The sequence below is a fragment of the Lathyrus oleraceus genome, chromosome 7 (assembly GCF_024323335.1).
Source record: "Lathyrus oleraceus cultivar Zhongwan6 chromosome 7, CAAS_Psat_ZW6_1.0, whole genome shotgun sequence".
Taxonomy (NCBI): Eukaryota; Viridiplantae; Streptophyta; class Magnoliopsida; order Fabales; family Fabaceae; genus Lathyrus; species Lathyrus oleraceus.
Window position 1 is genome coordinate 277,912,351 of NC_066585.1, and position 16,233 is coordinate 277,928,583.

Consider the following 16,233-nt stretch of genomic DNA (forward strand, 5'->3'; position numbering starts at 1 on the left):
CCATCCCTGAGGAAATACACTTCTCGATCACCAGTGTGATCAATGACTCATATCTGAACAGGTTTCTGCAAAACCCAAATGATAAGACTGATGCACCTGGTACTTCTTCATCTAGAGCCCGAGCCAGACCTCGACCTCAACCCCAACCTCAACCTCACACTACCCCAGGCTTTGATCAGATGGCGTTTGCCAACTACTGTTGCGAGAGCTTTGAGGCCTCCAGAAGGTCTCAATCATTTCTTTTCGATGCCATGCAGCAGCAGTTCCAAAACACGTTTCTGGCGCCAGAGGCACGTACTTTTCCTTCGCAAGCGGACTATACAGCTTATGCAAATTAGCCTGATGGCAGGCCAAATTTTATGGGGAGTGTAGGAGGCAGTGCTTACCCAAATGAGGAGATGGAGGATGTTCTTGGAAATGTAGGTGGTGACGAAGAGGAGGAGGATTGAGAATGTGGAGATTTGAGAGTTGTTGTATTTCTGAGTTTCTTTGTACTATTTCTGTTTTTGTTTTTGGGAATTTGTGATGTACTTTTGGGTGGCTCTAGTTCACCATAACTTTTTTTTGGCACTTTATTTTTGTTAGTATTTTGACAATTGCATGAATGCTAGTTGAGATTTAAGTGTGTTTTAATCAAATTGTGGTTTACCAACAATTTTGTTTAATTGTTCTTATTCTTAAGTTAAGCTTTAAGCAACCGAGAAATGATCGCAAAGAAAGAAGCATAGGACACTTCGAGTGGTGATGATAAGAATTAGTGTCGGTATTTCAAGGTACACTTTATCGCTTTCTAGACTTAACATGAGTAGTTTGATGGTGTGTGCAAATTCCATTTCATAAATTCATTGAAGTATATGTCAGTTTTGAATCAAAATAGGACTTAACCAATTGTGAGGAGACTTTCCATTGTACACTAAAAAGCGGGAAACCGAGCATTATTTTAACTCATTCTTATCATGCTAAATTATGCATCAATCTATTTTTGTGTGAAAATTTTGAAAATGATAGAGGCATTGTTTGTGAGAAAAACCACTTGACCAAAAAGTTTGAATCAACTAACTGTAACACCTCAGAATTTGCCCTCCTCTCTTGGGACTAGCTTTGCATTTTTGCATATCATTTGTAGGTCATTAGTCATTGCATATTGCATATCATGTGGCTACATCAAGCAAGTATTCGTCCTAGGTCTTGGTCAGAAGATAAGAGGTTGAGATTCAAGCTGAAGGTTTCATTGAATTGATCACTAGCCATCTGAGGATTGTGCTACAAATTAGGGTTTCTTGGTTGTCAAGGAGTTTGAGCTTCATCTTGGTTGAAATGATACATCATCATCATCATGGTTTTGTCATCACCAAGTGCTTCATCAGATACCTTGAGATTAGGGTTTTGACCACTGGTCAACCCTAATCATCTGCATTGGGCCAATCAGGGTTTTGCAAGGAGATGGGGTTTTCAATGGATATGGGGATCATCATATGATTATATTGAGCTTATGGAAGCTAGGGTTTCATCATTGAGCCATTTCATCAGGAGTTTGAGGCTCAACTTGATCAGTGCATAGCCAAATTCATCTATCAGTCAGAAAAGTCAACTGTGGTCAACTGTGCCTGAATTGATGGACTTGGAGGTGGGAGAGGGTTAGAGACACTTCATTCATGTCTAAACAAGTTTCATTTGACATTTCAAAGATCAAGGATGAAGAAAATAAAGTCAGATGGAAACTTTCCAAAAATAGAAAGTGACTTGTAATTTAAAATTGCCAAAAATGGAAAGTTTTTCACCTCAAAATTACATGGCCAAAAATGCTTCAAATGAAATTTTGTTCAACATGAAAGTTGTAGATCTTGCTCTCACCTTTCCAAAAGGTCCAAGAACATGAATTTCTCATGTGTGGTTGGCAAGTTATGGATTAATCATTTTCAGAAAAAGTTGATTTTCAAAGTGGCATAACTTTTGAATGGAAAGGCCAAATTGGGTGATTCTTTTTTGAGCAAACCACATTTGACATGTACTTTCATGATGCATCATCACATTTCATCAAAAATCATCATAGCAAAAGTCCATTTTTCAAGTGTTCATTTTGTATTTTGGTGGGAAAAATAGTGAATTTTCAAAATACAAGGCATTTGCATACAAAACCTTTTCCAACACATCATAAACATCAAATAGGACTTGCTTGAACTGGTTTTGTACTGTTGCATTGGCTGAATTAGAAAAGGGCATTTTGGCCAATTATGCATAAACCTCATTTTGCTAATTCACTTCCAATTTGCCTAATTGTGATTAACACATGGATTAGCACATGGTATAAAGCATTAATCATAACAGAAACTGCATAATCACATTTCATTTCTCAGATCTAAAAAAACTTCTCATCAAATTCTCTCAATTTTCTTCAAACTTTTTCAAACTTTTTTCCACATTTTCCATCGAATTCATCATCTATTGTGCTTGTTCTTGTGTTGATCCTTCTCCACAGGTATTCTTGAGGAACTGTTTCATAAAATCGTGGCCAAAGCATTGAGGAATTGGAACTGTTGCATCCAAGTTCATCCATGGCAGCTTGAGCATTCTTGGATCTGGAGCTGTGTTGAGCTGAAGTACCTCTTCCATTCACTTCCTAGAGCATCATTCAACTTCTGTTTTGGCAATTGGCACCTTGAATCCACCGAATCCAACGCTGCATCATCACTAAGGTCAGAATTCGATCGATACGATTCTTGAAATTAGGATGTAGATCTTGTAGATCTTACTTTGTAGATCACGCAGAACTTTAGATTGAGAATTTTCATGATGAATCGAGCGAGTTATTACGATTTGAATCTTGACATGTTAAACTATTTTCGCTCGATCCGTGAAGCATGATTAGAGTTAGGTCAAATGCTTGTTAGTTTCATGATATAGGTTGAACGCCGGTCATTTTGATATATGGCACGATGATTTTAGTGAACTTTTGTTCTTGACGATTTCTGGAGATGATGAATGTATGAACAATTGAAGAATTCGTTTCCAGTTGGTGTTTGATCCATTTTTCCTGGCTTTGAGTTCAAATTTCTGTTTCCCGCGAGTCCTGACCAATCACATGCTGCCATGCAATAAAACAAAACGCCGCGTTTCATTTTCTGTGCTCAGTAATTACAAAAATGCCATTGCTGAATATTAATTCATTTCATTTCATTTCTTTTTCCATTTTTATTTCACTTTGATCATTAATCTTTAAAAATACATAACTTCTTCAAAAATAATCCAAATTTGATGAGACTTTTTTCACCATTCTCCTTGTGATGTGTAGTTGTTTTTGGTGATTTTTAATATTTTTGTGCACGTGTGGAAAAATTAAATGCCTAGGGATTGTTTGAATGTGTCTTTTGTGCACCATGCTCACTCTTTCATTCATAAAATAATGATGCCTTATCCAAAATGCTTGAAATTTTATATGCACATTCTTGACTCCTTCCTGGTGATTTTTATGTATAGTTTGCTAATTTTGAGTTTCTGGTTTGATAGATATGATGTGATCAAGTTGAGTGTGACAATGTGTGTCACACTATGTTATGTCAGCTTCATGAATTTTTTTTCCATGCTTATTGAATGCCTTTTGCCCTGGATTTTTGCATATGATTACATCTATATGTTAGGTTTAACCATAATTGTTTGTAGGATTTGTTGATGCATTTCCTATTTGATTGATAATTTTCTTTGTTGTTTAGTCATTTTTGGGCTTTTCTTGAGTGATCATCTTACATAGCTTGTGAAATTCCCATGCCTTATCACATGAAGCTTAAACTTTGTGGATTGATTCTTAACATGTTTAATTTCATTTTGGCTTTGGTGTGGTTCATTTATCTTATGCCATTTCTGTTTTACACTTGCCTAAAGTTGATACATGATTTGTGGCCTTGTTTGGACTTGTATAAGCATGACTTGACTTAGTGAATTTAATTTCCATACTTCCTCTTGTCAAAATAGCATGAAATTTGATATGATGCTCATTGAATGTGTTCTGTTTAGGCTTGAATTTTTGTGGAATTTATTGAGCTGTTTTGATATTGATTTGATTGTGATTATTCTGTTTGCTCTAATGTGTTTCCAAAGTGCCTAGTTTGACATGTTTTGTTCATAAAATGAATTTGGTGCATAGTTTTGATGTGAGACCAATTGGATTCTCTTTTTGCTTGATAAATCTTGGTTTTTATTAATTTTCACTTGCTGTTTTGAATTTTTCACCTCCTTTTGACCCTAGGCTTGTCCTAGTGGTCTTGGTTCTCATATTTGAGTTTGGCTTTTCAGGTTAAGAGGCAAATGCTTTAAGGAGATTAATGCAAGTTGATTGAGTTTGGTTGCTTGTTGTGAACTAACTTGTTTGTTTTGTAGGATGCTTAGCTCACTTGCTTTGGGCTTGTGCTTTGCACATGTGATTGATTGCATTGTCTGTTGGCTCTTATGCTGTTTGTTTTGACTTTGTGATTGGTATACTGACTGTATTTGATTGATTTCAGGTACATTAGTTGCTAATAGTTCTTTGAGAACTTGCTGTGCTGCTGCTTGGTTGTATAAACCAATTGAGGTAGACTCTCTTGTCTCCATGTAGTCTGGAAGACCTGGCTTGTTATTTAGCCAGGCAACTGTCTGAAGTCCTCCTTAAGAGGCGATGTTTGTGATTGTTTAACTTTGTCCCCAAGCAGGAAAAGACCTTGATTAAGGCAATTGGCAGAACCCAAGGGATGTGTAATCCATCCCCTGCTATTCTTGTTGAGTCGTCCCTCTGCTCACACCACTGTGTTGATGCATTGGGACATTAACCCAAGATCAGTTGAGTCAGAGTCATGAGTGTAGAAGGGTTCCCACTTTCTGAACCCACACTCCTTTGTCTGAAGCCCTCCCTGGCCAGGGATAAGAGCTGTGAGGCATACCCCTCACTTCCATTTCATCTGGCTTCACCCTGACTCTCAATGTCAGGGTTAAGAGCTAACACCACCCTGACACAGTTGTGTTGCTTTTGCAACTTAACCCTTGATTGAGCCCACATCTGTCTGTATATAGTGTGTGCTAACTGTGAATGTTTGATTTGTTTTGTTTATGCTGGCATGCTTTGCTTTTTCCTGGTTAGGATTAGCTTGCTGTTGTGCAAGTAGATAGAAACCATAACATAGGGCAATGATGCATGATAACATCTAGGCTCGAGTCCAGCTCCCTAGTAGTGTGTCTCCCTTTGTATCTGGTTAGAATTTCTTTCCCGTTCAGGGGAACTACGTCGCCCTGATCCTCATACCAGATGAGGTACGTAGGCAGGAGACCGTGCGAGGTCTCTCCGGGCACTTTTTTTTCTTTTTGTGTGTGTTTGCTTGACAGTTGCTAGGCTCGAGTTCCCGACTCCCTGGTAACTTGTTGTTTGTTTCTTCTTGTGTGTCAGGATATGGATGTAAGACCAGCGATTGGCTGTCCGTATCCTGAGTGTGTTTGTTTGGTTCGGAAGCCGATGTAAGTCCAACGATTGGCGTTCGGGTTCCATGTTTGCCTTTCTGTGCGTGTGTTTATTTCGGCGTGCGTGAGCCGAACTACGGCAGCTCTGATTCTCGTTCCAGACGAGATACGTAGGCATAGGATGCGATATCCTATCGAGCCCTTTCCCCTTTCCTCCACCTGTGTTGTTTGTGTGTGTGATGTTTGTTTTAGCAACCTTTTTCTATCTTTTGAGCGTGGATCCCGTCGAGTACGACGGACGTGAGGGGTGCTAATACCTTCCCCTTGCGTAACCGACTCCCGATCCCTTTCTCTTTGGTCGCGAGACCATGCTTTTCCCAGGTTTACTTCGAGCGTTTCCTTTCCCTCTTTTGGGATAAATAACGCACGGTGGCGGCTCTGTGTTGTTTTGTTTTAGCCCGCCGGTTGTTTTTCGCGGATGCGACAGCTGGCGACTCTGCTGGGGATTATAAGATGTTGACCTGTGCTGGTCCATCTTCCCTAAGCGAGTCTCTCCTAGTGCTCTAGGATAGTTTAGGTTGCTTGTGCTGCTATTTATTGCATTTATTATTCTGATGGTGTATATATTTGCATATATGTCTGCATGCATCATACTATCATGTTGCCGTCCTCTGTGCAGGTGGTTCCTCTGTTTTGGGGGTGGGTGTTCTGAGTGGGGCTAAAACCCAGGCCCGAGTATACACCCAGGACTAGTGTGGTCTCACGTTCCTCACATGCCGGTTGGGCATGCTGTTGCGACGTGACATACCACAAGCCGGACGAGGTTCATCTGAGAGTGCTCTTCCTCAGTGGGGTTTTCCACTTTGGTTGGGTTACCTCTTTTGAGCTATTGACTTCGGTGACCGATCTTTCCCGGATCTTTGGTTTAGACGATCTTAAGGGAGCTACAATGGCACACCCGAAAGGGCAAACCCATTGAGTATCTCTGCCCGATTGTCGAGACTACTGTCCGCCTTAGGATGACCTGATTAGAATTTACCTGTGAGGGGAGGGGTGATTCTTACAGATGCATTGTTCAGATGGTGACTTTGATGGTGACTATTGGTTCTGCGGATCAGAGTCCTATTTATAAGTCGGATTTATGGACCTTTGTTTCGGAGACGCCGAAGTGTTGTCCGTATTATTTATCAGTGGGGATCCGTTTATTTCGGGATTCCCCGGGCCGATTCAGAGGATTGTGGGTATCTGTTCAAAGATTGTCTGGTGATGATGGTGATGTATCATTCCGTTCCGTTTATTTCGGAACCCCTGAGTTGGATTTGTGGTTACATATTCCGACAGATGGTTGTGATCAGTTCAGAAATCAGGGTTTCAGTGCAACAGATGTTCAGATGACTTGGAGGATGGCAATGCATTGCATTCATTCATCAGCATCATCATATTTTGCATTTACCTGCATCTAACACATGTTTATCCATATGCAGGGACATTTTTGATCGAGATCCTGGTTGAGAGACTTCTTAGACATGAGGAGGCCCGGTTTAAAGGACGATGTTGCCTATAGCTTCTTTGACCCAGAGATCAGTGTGCTGAAGGATATGATAACTTTGATTACACCCGACCATGTGGGGATGTTTCGTGAGGCATATGGTGGTATTCTGAAGATGGTTTTCAGACTCACTGACAGAGATAGGAGCGCCATTCATACTCTCCTCCAGTTCTATGATCCTGGTTTGAGATGCTTTGTGTTCCCAGACTATGTGTTAGGGCCTTTGATGGAGGATTATGCTGGTATCTTGGGCATTCAGATCAGAAATCAGGTTCCTTTCTATGCTACTAAGGAAGAGCCTGATATTGGTGGGATTTCCCGTGCTCTTTATTTGAGTCCGGAGATGGTTAAGGGGAGTCTGAAAGAGAAGGGGAAGTTGCCTGGTTTTCATCTGAGTTTCCTAGAAGCTAAGGCCAAGGAGAATGCCGAGTTGGGTAATTGGAACACAGTCTGTGTCGTGGTTGCTGTGGGCATTTATGGGACCATTCTGTTTCCAAATCAGAAGGGCTTCGTGGACATTAATGCCATCCGCTTGCTTGTTCAGAGGAATCCTATCCCTAATTTGATCGAAGATGTCTATTACTCGGTCCATAACAGGAACGAGAAGCGGCGTGGGGGATTGATTCGATGTTGTACTCAGTTGCTATATAAGTGGTTTATGGGATATTTGCCTACCAGTGGTGCTTTTGTTCTTCTTGGCCAAAATGTAAATTGGGCGACCAAGCTAATGGGTTTGCGGGCCAAAGACATAGCTTGGACTCACAGTAGTGGGGTTGGGCAAGATTTCATCTGCAATTGTGGGGTTTTTCCCAATGTGCCGCTTATAGGAGTTCAGGGTTGCATTAACTATAACCCTACACTTCTTAAGAGACAAATGGGATTCGCTATGGAGCTTCCTCCTTTCAAGAGTGAGGTTCAGGAAACTTTGTACTTCCCGGTTGAGGGCAATCAGGCCAAGTTGAGACAGGTTTCCGAGGCATGGCGCAACATTCAAAGGAAAGGCAAGTTTTCTTGGGGCAGAGCCAATAACAGGTCTTTTCCTCCGTTCGATGACTGGCTCAGTAAGAGAGTGGAGCTTACTTGTCTACCGTTTCCTATGGTTGATCCTTGGTATCCGTTGAATTAGGAGTCTCCTTCTTCTGTTAGCATGGAAGAGTTCCTAGAGATGAAGCGGGAGAGGGATCAGTTGCTTGCGGAGAAAACGGAATTAGAGATGAGCATCGCTCGGGTTCAGATGGCTAATCAGGAGATCAAAGTGAAGATGGAAGATCAAGACAAACGACATGCCTTGGAAGCAAAGCGCTTTGAGATGGATACCGCTTACTATGGGAAGGTCAATCAGGCTTTGGCATCTTCAACAAAGGAGCACGACATCACCAAAGAGAGATTGGCTAGAGCTTCAAAGGTCATTGAAGATCAGAAGAGGAGGCAAATTCTCGTGAGGGATCAGAGGGATCACAGAGTCAGGGTTCTCATTGCTGAGTGGGAGGCCAAACTGAAGATTAAGGAAGCGGAGAATATGAAGACCATCGTTGAGAGGGATCATTACATCGTCGAGAGGGATCATTACATTGCTGAGAGAGATCATTACTTCAGGCAGATGAAGATTCACCAGAAGGAGGTGGGGAGATTACAGCAAGAGAACACCGAGCTCAGGTTCGCCGCAGAGTTCGCGAAGATGGTTGATGAGATAGGGCCTTATGTGGGACCCTCATCAGGCTAGCTTTTCATTTGTGTGGATTACCGTCAGGCATGTTGACGGAATTCATTTTCTTGTATTTCTTTCCCGATTCTGGAGATTTGTATCAGTTTTGATGTATGACTATGGCACTTCTTGTGCAATTTTGCTATGTGATGGTTATTTTCATTTAGTGATTAATCTTCAAGCTTTATTTGCTTTCCCGTATGCACTCACACAGCACACACACATGGTTGGGGGTATTTTGCTAAATCATATATCTCTGATCTGTATGACGAAATCAAATGATGAATGTCAGAATATTGCTGCCGGATTGTTATATGTCTCGATGAAGCCAGGATCAAGAGACAAAGTGTTCCCCATATGGATAAACACTGCATTCATGCATGATCATAATAACTTGTGTTTTATTTTGCAGGTATCAGTTCTAACGTGCTTGATTGTTTCAGGAATCATTGCTCGTGCTCGCAGAGTTGTACCTTTGCACTCAACCCGTCCTCACAGATACTTCACGCGACGCAATACTCCCAGACTGATGGATCTTCCGAATACTGATATTCTTGAGCTGAAGGACAAGATGAACGAGCTGATCAACATCATGCAAGGTTTTGCAGTTGGTCAGAAAGCTCTAGCTGACAAAGTCGAGAAGCTCGAGCGGGCTTCAGCGGCAAATAGTGGTGTCAACCTAGATGGTGTCTCCAACCAGGGGCTGGGTGGTTCTCGAGACGGTGGTAAAAGAACAACAGTGGGTATAGTGAATAACAATGCTGGAGGTTTTGGTGCTCCTACTGGTGGTCAACCTGGGCAGAACTTGAAGGACAGTCTTTTCCCGCCTTTCTTCGGGGTTGATAACGACAGAGAGGAAGACCGAGAGGCAGATCAGTTCTCGATGCACAACGAACCGTTCGGACAGTACGGTGCCCCACCACAGAATAAAGAGATTCAGCTGCTGGCTGAGAAGATCCGAGCTTTGGAGAGTTATGCCACTCCTGGGGTGGTCAACATGTCAAATATGGGGCTAATGGAGGGGATTGTGATCCTGCAGAAATTTAAGGCGCCCACATTTGATAGGTACAATGGGAGTTCCTGCCCCGAAATTCATTTGCAAGCGTTTGTCTGAAAGATCTCTGCGTACACCATGGACCAAAAACTGTGGATGTACTTCTTCCAGGACAGCCTGTCCGGAGGCTCCCTGGAGTGGTACACCAAGCTCAAGTCCTCAGATATTAAGAACTGGCAAGATCTGGGGGACGCGTTCTTTAAACAGTATCAGTTCAATGCTGATATGGCTCCGAGTCGTACCCAGCTGCAGGGTATGTCTCAGAAGAATAATGAAGGGTTTAAAGAATACGCTCAGAGATGGAGGGAATTGGCTGCCAGAGTGCAACCTCCACTAGTGGACAGAGAGATGTCTGATCTCTTCATGGGTACTTTACAAGGGGCGTTTGCTGAAAGAATGGTTGGTTGTCCGGTCACCAATTTCTCGGATATAGTTGTGGCTGGTGAAAGGATAGAGAGTTGGCTGAAGCTCGGGAAGATACAGGGTAATGCTTCGTCGTCTGGGTCGAAGAAGCCCTTCGGTAACGGCCAGAGGAAAAAAGAGGGTGATACTAGTGTGGTCTATGCTCAGAGAGGACCCAGTAGAGATCGTTACTTCCAGCATACTGCTGCGATAACTATTCCTGCTGAGAATCAGCAACAGCAGCAGCAACAGTAACAGCAGCAACCTCGACAACAAAGACAACCGTTTCAGCAGGGGCCTCAGAGGGCTGGTTATCAGGTGCGGGGAAGGATGAATGATAGGCAATTTGACAGGCCACCCGTGACTTACTCTTTTTTGTTGAAGAAATTGCAAGACTTGGGGTTGGTACAGTTAAGGACTTTGGCACCTTTGAGACCTGATCAAAGGCCAGCCAATTATGATGAGAATGCTAAATGCGAATTTCACTCAGGTGCGCCCGGACACAACATAGAGAACTGCAAAGCTTTTAAGCATGTAGTTCAAGACCTGGTGGATTCGAAAGCTATCAACTTCGCACCATCTCCCAACGTGAATGCTAATCCCATGCCCGCGCATGGTCAAAGGGGGGTGAATTCTATATCTGAGGAGGGCCGAATCGGGTTGTTAAGGGTTGATCAGTTGAGGACTCCTCTGGCTGAGGTTAAGAGGCAGTTGATGTTGAATGGGGTTTACCCGGGCTGTGGTGATGGGTGTGCTGAGTGCACTATTGTTCAGAATGGATGTGAATTGTTGAGAGAGACTGTCCAGGGACTGATGGACAATGGAAGTATTCTGATTGAGAGGGTTGATATGGGAAAAGATGAAGTCTCCACTATAACAATTTATTTTGATCTGGTGGATTTGTCAACTCTAGCTGAGGCGGCTCCAGTTACCATCACGGTACCTGGACCAATTCCGTATGACAAAGATGATGCCGTGCCATGGCATTATGGGGGAGAGGTCTACTGTAATGGTGAGAAAGTAGAAGATCAAACTACAAGTGAAACCACCGTTTCAAAGGTGGATAATGCCGGTCCCAGCGGTTTCACTCGCAGTGGCAGACTGTTTGCTCCTGACGCGTTGAGGAGAGAAGAAGGAGAAAAAGAGAAAAAAGAAAAGGCTGAGGCTTTAGCCAGGGCGAAAGGGAAAGCAGTGGTGAATGATGGTGCTCCAGTGGTGACACCGGCGCCGGTTGGGTCGGAAGAAAAGCTTGATGATGATGCAGAGGAATTCTTAAGGATCATCAAGAAGTCTGAGTACAAGTTGGTGGACCATCAGCAGCAGACTCCCTCCAAAATCTCGATTCTGTCGTTGTTGCTGAGTTCTAAGGGGCATAGAGAGGCTTTGATGAAGATCTTGAAGAAAGCCTATGTTCCTCAAGAGATTACCATAAACCAGTTGGAGACAGTAGTGTCTAATGTGCATGCCAGCCATGGGTTGGGTTTTACTGACATGGATCTGACTGTAGATGGGAGGAATCATAACCGGGCTTTACACATCGCAATGGAATGTAAAGGGGTCGTGCTTTCGCATGTGCTGGTTGATACCGGCTCCTCATTGAATATGTTGCCGAAAAAGGCTCTGGCAAAGTTGAATTGTGACGGGCTGATTCTGACACCCACCGATATGATAGTGAGGGCCTTTGATGGGTCAAAACGGGCTGTATTCGGAGAGGTTGAGCTTCCAGTGAAGATAGGCCCCGAGGTGTTTAAGTCGACTTTCTATGTCATGGATATCCAGCCGGCATACAGTTGCTTGTTGGGTAGGCCGTGGATTCATGCTGCTGGGGCAGTGACCTCGACTTTGCACCAAAAGCTGAAATATATTTGGGAAGGACAGGTTGTCACTGTGTGCAAAGAAGAGGACATCTTTGTCAGCCACCTGTCCTCATTCAAGTACGTTGAAATGGACGGCGAGATATGGGAGACGCCAAGTCAAGCATTTGAAACCGTCAAGGTGGAGAATGCTCTGTTTGCAAAGGAAGAAGAGAAACCGTCCATTGCTTCGTACAAACAGGCCGCCGAGGTGGTGAAGAATGGAGAGGCTCCTGGTTAGGACAGGATGATGGATATCTCTGCAAAGAAGGACCGCTTCGGAGTGGGGTACCAGCCTGGCAGAGGCTCATCAGGACAAGGCAGAGGACGCCGTACGTCAGTCACCTTCACTAGTGCCGGAATGCTGGATCCGGATCACATCTATATGATGAGTGAGGAAGCTGATACCGACTGCGAAATTGACCAATGGATAAAGCCGTGCGCACCAGGGATAGGAATCCAGAACTGGAAGGCTGAAAAGATCATCCGGGTCACTCTGCTTGAAGAGTAATATTTTTCCTGTTTCAATTTTATATGCATGAAAGCCACACGTGTTGCCCGACACGTAATGGTTCATTGTAAGGGCCACCTCATGTTTAAATTTGCAAGTTTCGCATCATTAATAAAAGGATGTTTTTCAGTTAAAAGCGGTGTTCCCTGTTTTTCATTTATTTTTGTAGTTTAAAAATAAACAAAATAAAAATGGCAATGTTTTCATTTTTCTTTTTCAATTTGTCTCGTTCCGGTTCTAAGCAATGCATGAATCCACATTCATGCAGATGCGATCAATCTCCGGATCTCATTGATAACAATCCTGTTACACCCTCGTATGACTTTGACAATCCGATCTATCAAGCCGAAGAAGAAGACGAAGAAGATTGTGAACTGCCAGGGGAGTTAGCTAGGTTGTTGAAACAAGAGGAGAAGGTGATTCAGCCGCATGGAGAGCATATTGAAACGGTGAATCTGGGTACCGACAAGGTCAAGAAAGAGGTGAAAATCGGGGCTGCTTTGGAGGAAAGTGTCAAGAGCAGAGTGGTGGCATTGTTGAAAGAGTATGTCGACATCTTTGCCTGGTCTTATCAAGATATGCCAGGGTTGGATACCGATATTGTTATGCACAAGCTACCGTTGAGAGCAGATTGTCCTCCAGTGAAGCAGAAGTTGCGCAGAACTCGACCTGACATGGCGATGAAAATTAAAGAGGAAGTGCAGAAGCAGTGGGATGCTGGTTTCCTTGCTGTCACTAATTATCCGCCATGGGTTGCAAATATCGTGCCAGTCCCGAAGAAGGATGGGAAGGTGAGAATGTGTGTGGACTACCGAGATCTGAACAGAGCTAGTCCGAAGGATGATTTTCCGCTACCTCACATTGATGTGTTGGTAGACAATACAGCTCAATTCTCGGTGTTTTCCTTCATGGATGGCTTTTCTGGCTATAATCAAATCAAAATGTCGCCAGATGATATGGAGAAAACAACGTTCATCACACCTTGGGGCACTTTTTGTTATAAGGTGATGCCATTCAGTCTCAAGAACGCCGGTGCTACTTATCAGAGGGCCATGGTGACTTTGTTTCATGATATGATTCATCATGAAATTGAATGCTATGTTGATGACATGATAGCAAAGTCTCAGACAGAAGAGGGGCATTTGGTAGATCTGGCCAAGTTGTTCGACCGGCTGAGACAGTTCAGACTGAGGTTGAATCCGAATAAGTGCACTTTCGGAGTGCGGTCCGGTAAATTGCTGGGGTTCATTGTAAGCGAGAAAGGAATCGAGGTTGATCCTGCTAAAGTAAAAGCAATAAGAGAAATGCCTGAACCGAGAACAGAGAAGGAGGTTCGTGGTTTCTTAGGTAGATTGAACTACATTTCACGGTTCATATCTCACCTAACAGCCACGTGTGAACCGATATTCAAATTGTTAAGAAAAGATCAAACGGTCAGGTGGAATAATGATTGCCAAGCGGCATTTGAAAAGATAAAAGAATATTTGCAGGAGCCTCCGATTCTGATGCCTCCTATGGAGGGAAGACCGTTAATTCTGTACCTGACGGTCCTCGAGGGGTCTATGGGGTGTGTATTGGGGCAGCATGACGAGTCTGGTCGAAAAGAGCATGCCATATACTACCTTAGCAAAAAGTTTACCGACTGTGAAACAAGATATTCACTGCTCGAGAAAACTTGTTGTGCTTTGGTCTGGGTTGCTCGCCGACTAAGACAGTATATGCTGGTTCATACCACTTTATTGATTTCCAAGATGGATCCAATCAAGTACATTTTTGAGAAGCCAGCATTGACCGGACGGGTTGCGAGATGGCAAATGATTTTGACAGAATATGATATACAGTATACATCTCAGAAGGCAATCAAGGGGAGTGTATTGTCTGATTACTTCGCTCAGCAACCTATTGAGGATTATCAACCGATGAAGTTTGAATTCCCTGATGAGGACATCATGTTTCTCAAATCGAAAGATTGTGAGGAACCAATCCCGGAGGAGGGGCCTGACCCTGAATCCGAATGGATTCTGATGTTTGATGGGGCCGTTAACGTGAATGGAAGCGGTGTTGGTGCTGTTTTGGTTACGCCGAAAGGATCCCACATTCCTTTTGCTGCCCGGCTAACATTTGAGTGCACCAACAAAGTGGCTGAATACGAAGCTTGCATATTGGGGATTGAAGAGGCGATTGATTTGAGAATCAAGAACCTTGTCATATATGGAGATTCAGCTCTGGTTGTAAATCAAGTTAACGGAAAATGGTATACGCATCAATCTCATTTAGTTCCATACCGGGATTATACGAGGAGATTGTTGACGTTTTTCACCAAGGTGAAGTTGCATCATGTGCCCAGAGAAGAGAATCCTTTGGCAGATGCTTTGGCTACTCTGGCTGCCTTGATCAAAGTGCAGTGGTGGAATCAGTTCCCCAGTGTGGAGGTAGGTCGTCTGGATAGACCGACTTATGTGTTTGCTGTTGATACAACGCCTGATGATGAGAAGCCGTGGTATTACGATATCAAGCGCTATCTGGAGACTCAAGAATATCCTGAGGGAGCATCGAAGAAGGACCGAAAGACTCTGCGGAGGTTGGCCATGGTGTTCTATCTGAATAAGGATGGGGTTTTGTACAAGAGGAATTTTGATTGGGTCTTGCTCAGATGTGTTGATGACAAGGAAGCAAGCCAATTAATGAAAGAGGTTCATGAGGGATCGTTCGGTACCCATGCCAGTGGGAATGCAATGGTGAAGAAGTTGCTGAGGGCAGGTTATTATTGGATGACCATGGAGGCCCAATGTTTCAATTTTGTGCGGAAGTGTCATAAATGCCAGATTTATGCTGACAAGGTGCACGTGCCTCCAAATCCGCTGAGTTTGATGTCGTCCCCGTGGCCGTTCGCTATGTGGGGCATTGATATGATTGGGAAGATTGAGCCTACAACTTCGAATGGGCACAGATTCATATTAGTGGCTATTGATTACTTCACCAAGTGGGTGGAAGCAGCCTCTTATACGAACGTGACAAAGCAGGTTGTTGCCAGGTTTCTCAAGAGAGACATCATTTGCAGATATGGGGTTCCCGAGAGAATCATTACTGATAATGGTTCTAATTTGAATAACAAAATGATGGCAGAACTGTGCCGGGAATTCAAAATTGAGCATCACAATTCTTCTCCCTATCGTCCGAAGATGAATGGGGCGGTTGAGGCAGCCAACAAGAATATAAAGAAGATTGTGCAAAAGATGGTGGTAACCTATAAAGACTGGCATGAGATGTTGCCGTTTGCATTGCATGGGTATCGAACGTCGGTATGTACATCTACTGGGGCAACTCCTTTCTCTTTGGTATATGGAATGGAAGCGGTGCTACCGGTTGAGGTTCAGATTCCCTCTTTGAGAGTCCTGATGGACGTGAAGTTGCAAGAGGCAGAATGGGTAAGGACCCGGTATGAGGAGTTAAGCCTGATTGAGGAAAAGAGGCTGGCAACCATCTGTCATGGGCAGTTATACCAGCAGCAGATGAAATGTGCTTTTGACCGAAAGGTACGACCTCGGGTGTATCACGTCGGTGATATGGTGCTGAAAAGGATCCTTCCTCCTCAAAACGATCGTAGGGGCAAGTGGACACCTAATTATGAAGGTCCATTCGTGGTCAAGAAGGTCTTCTCTGGCGGAGCCTTGTTGTTAACGACCATGGATGGCGAGGATTTTCCATCCCCTGTGAATGCGGACGCAGTTAAAA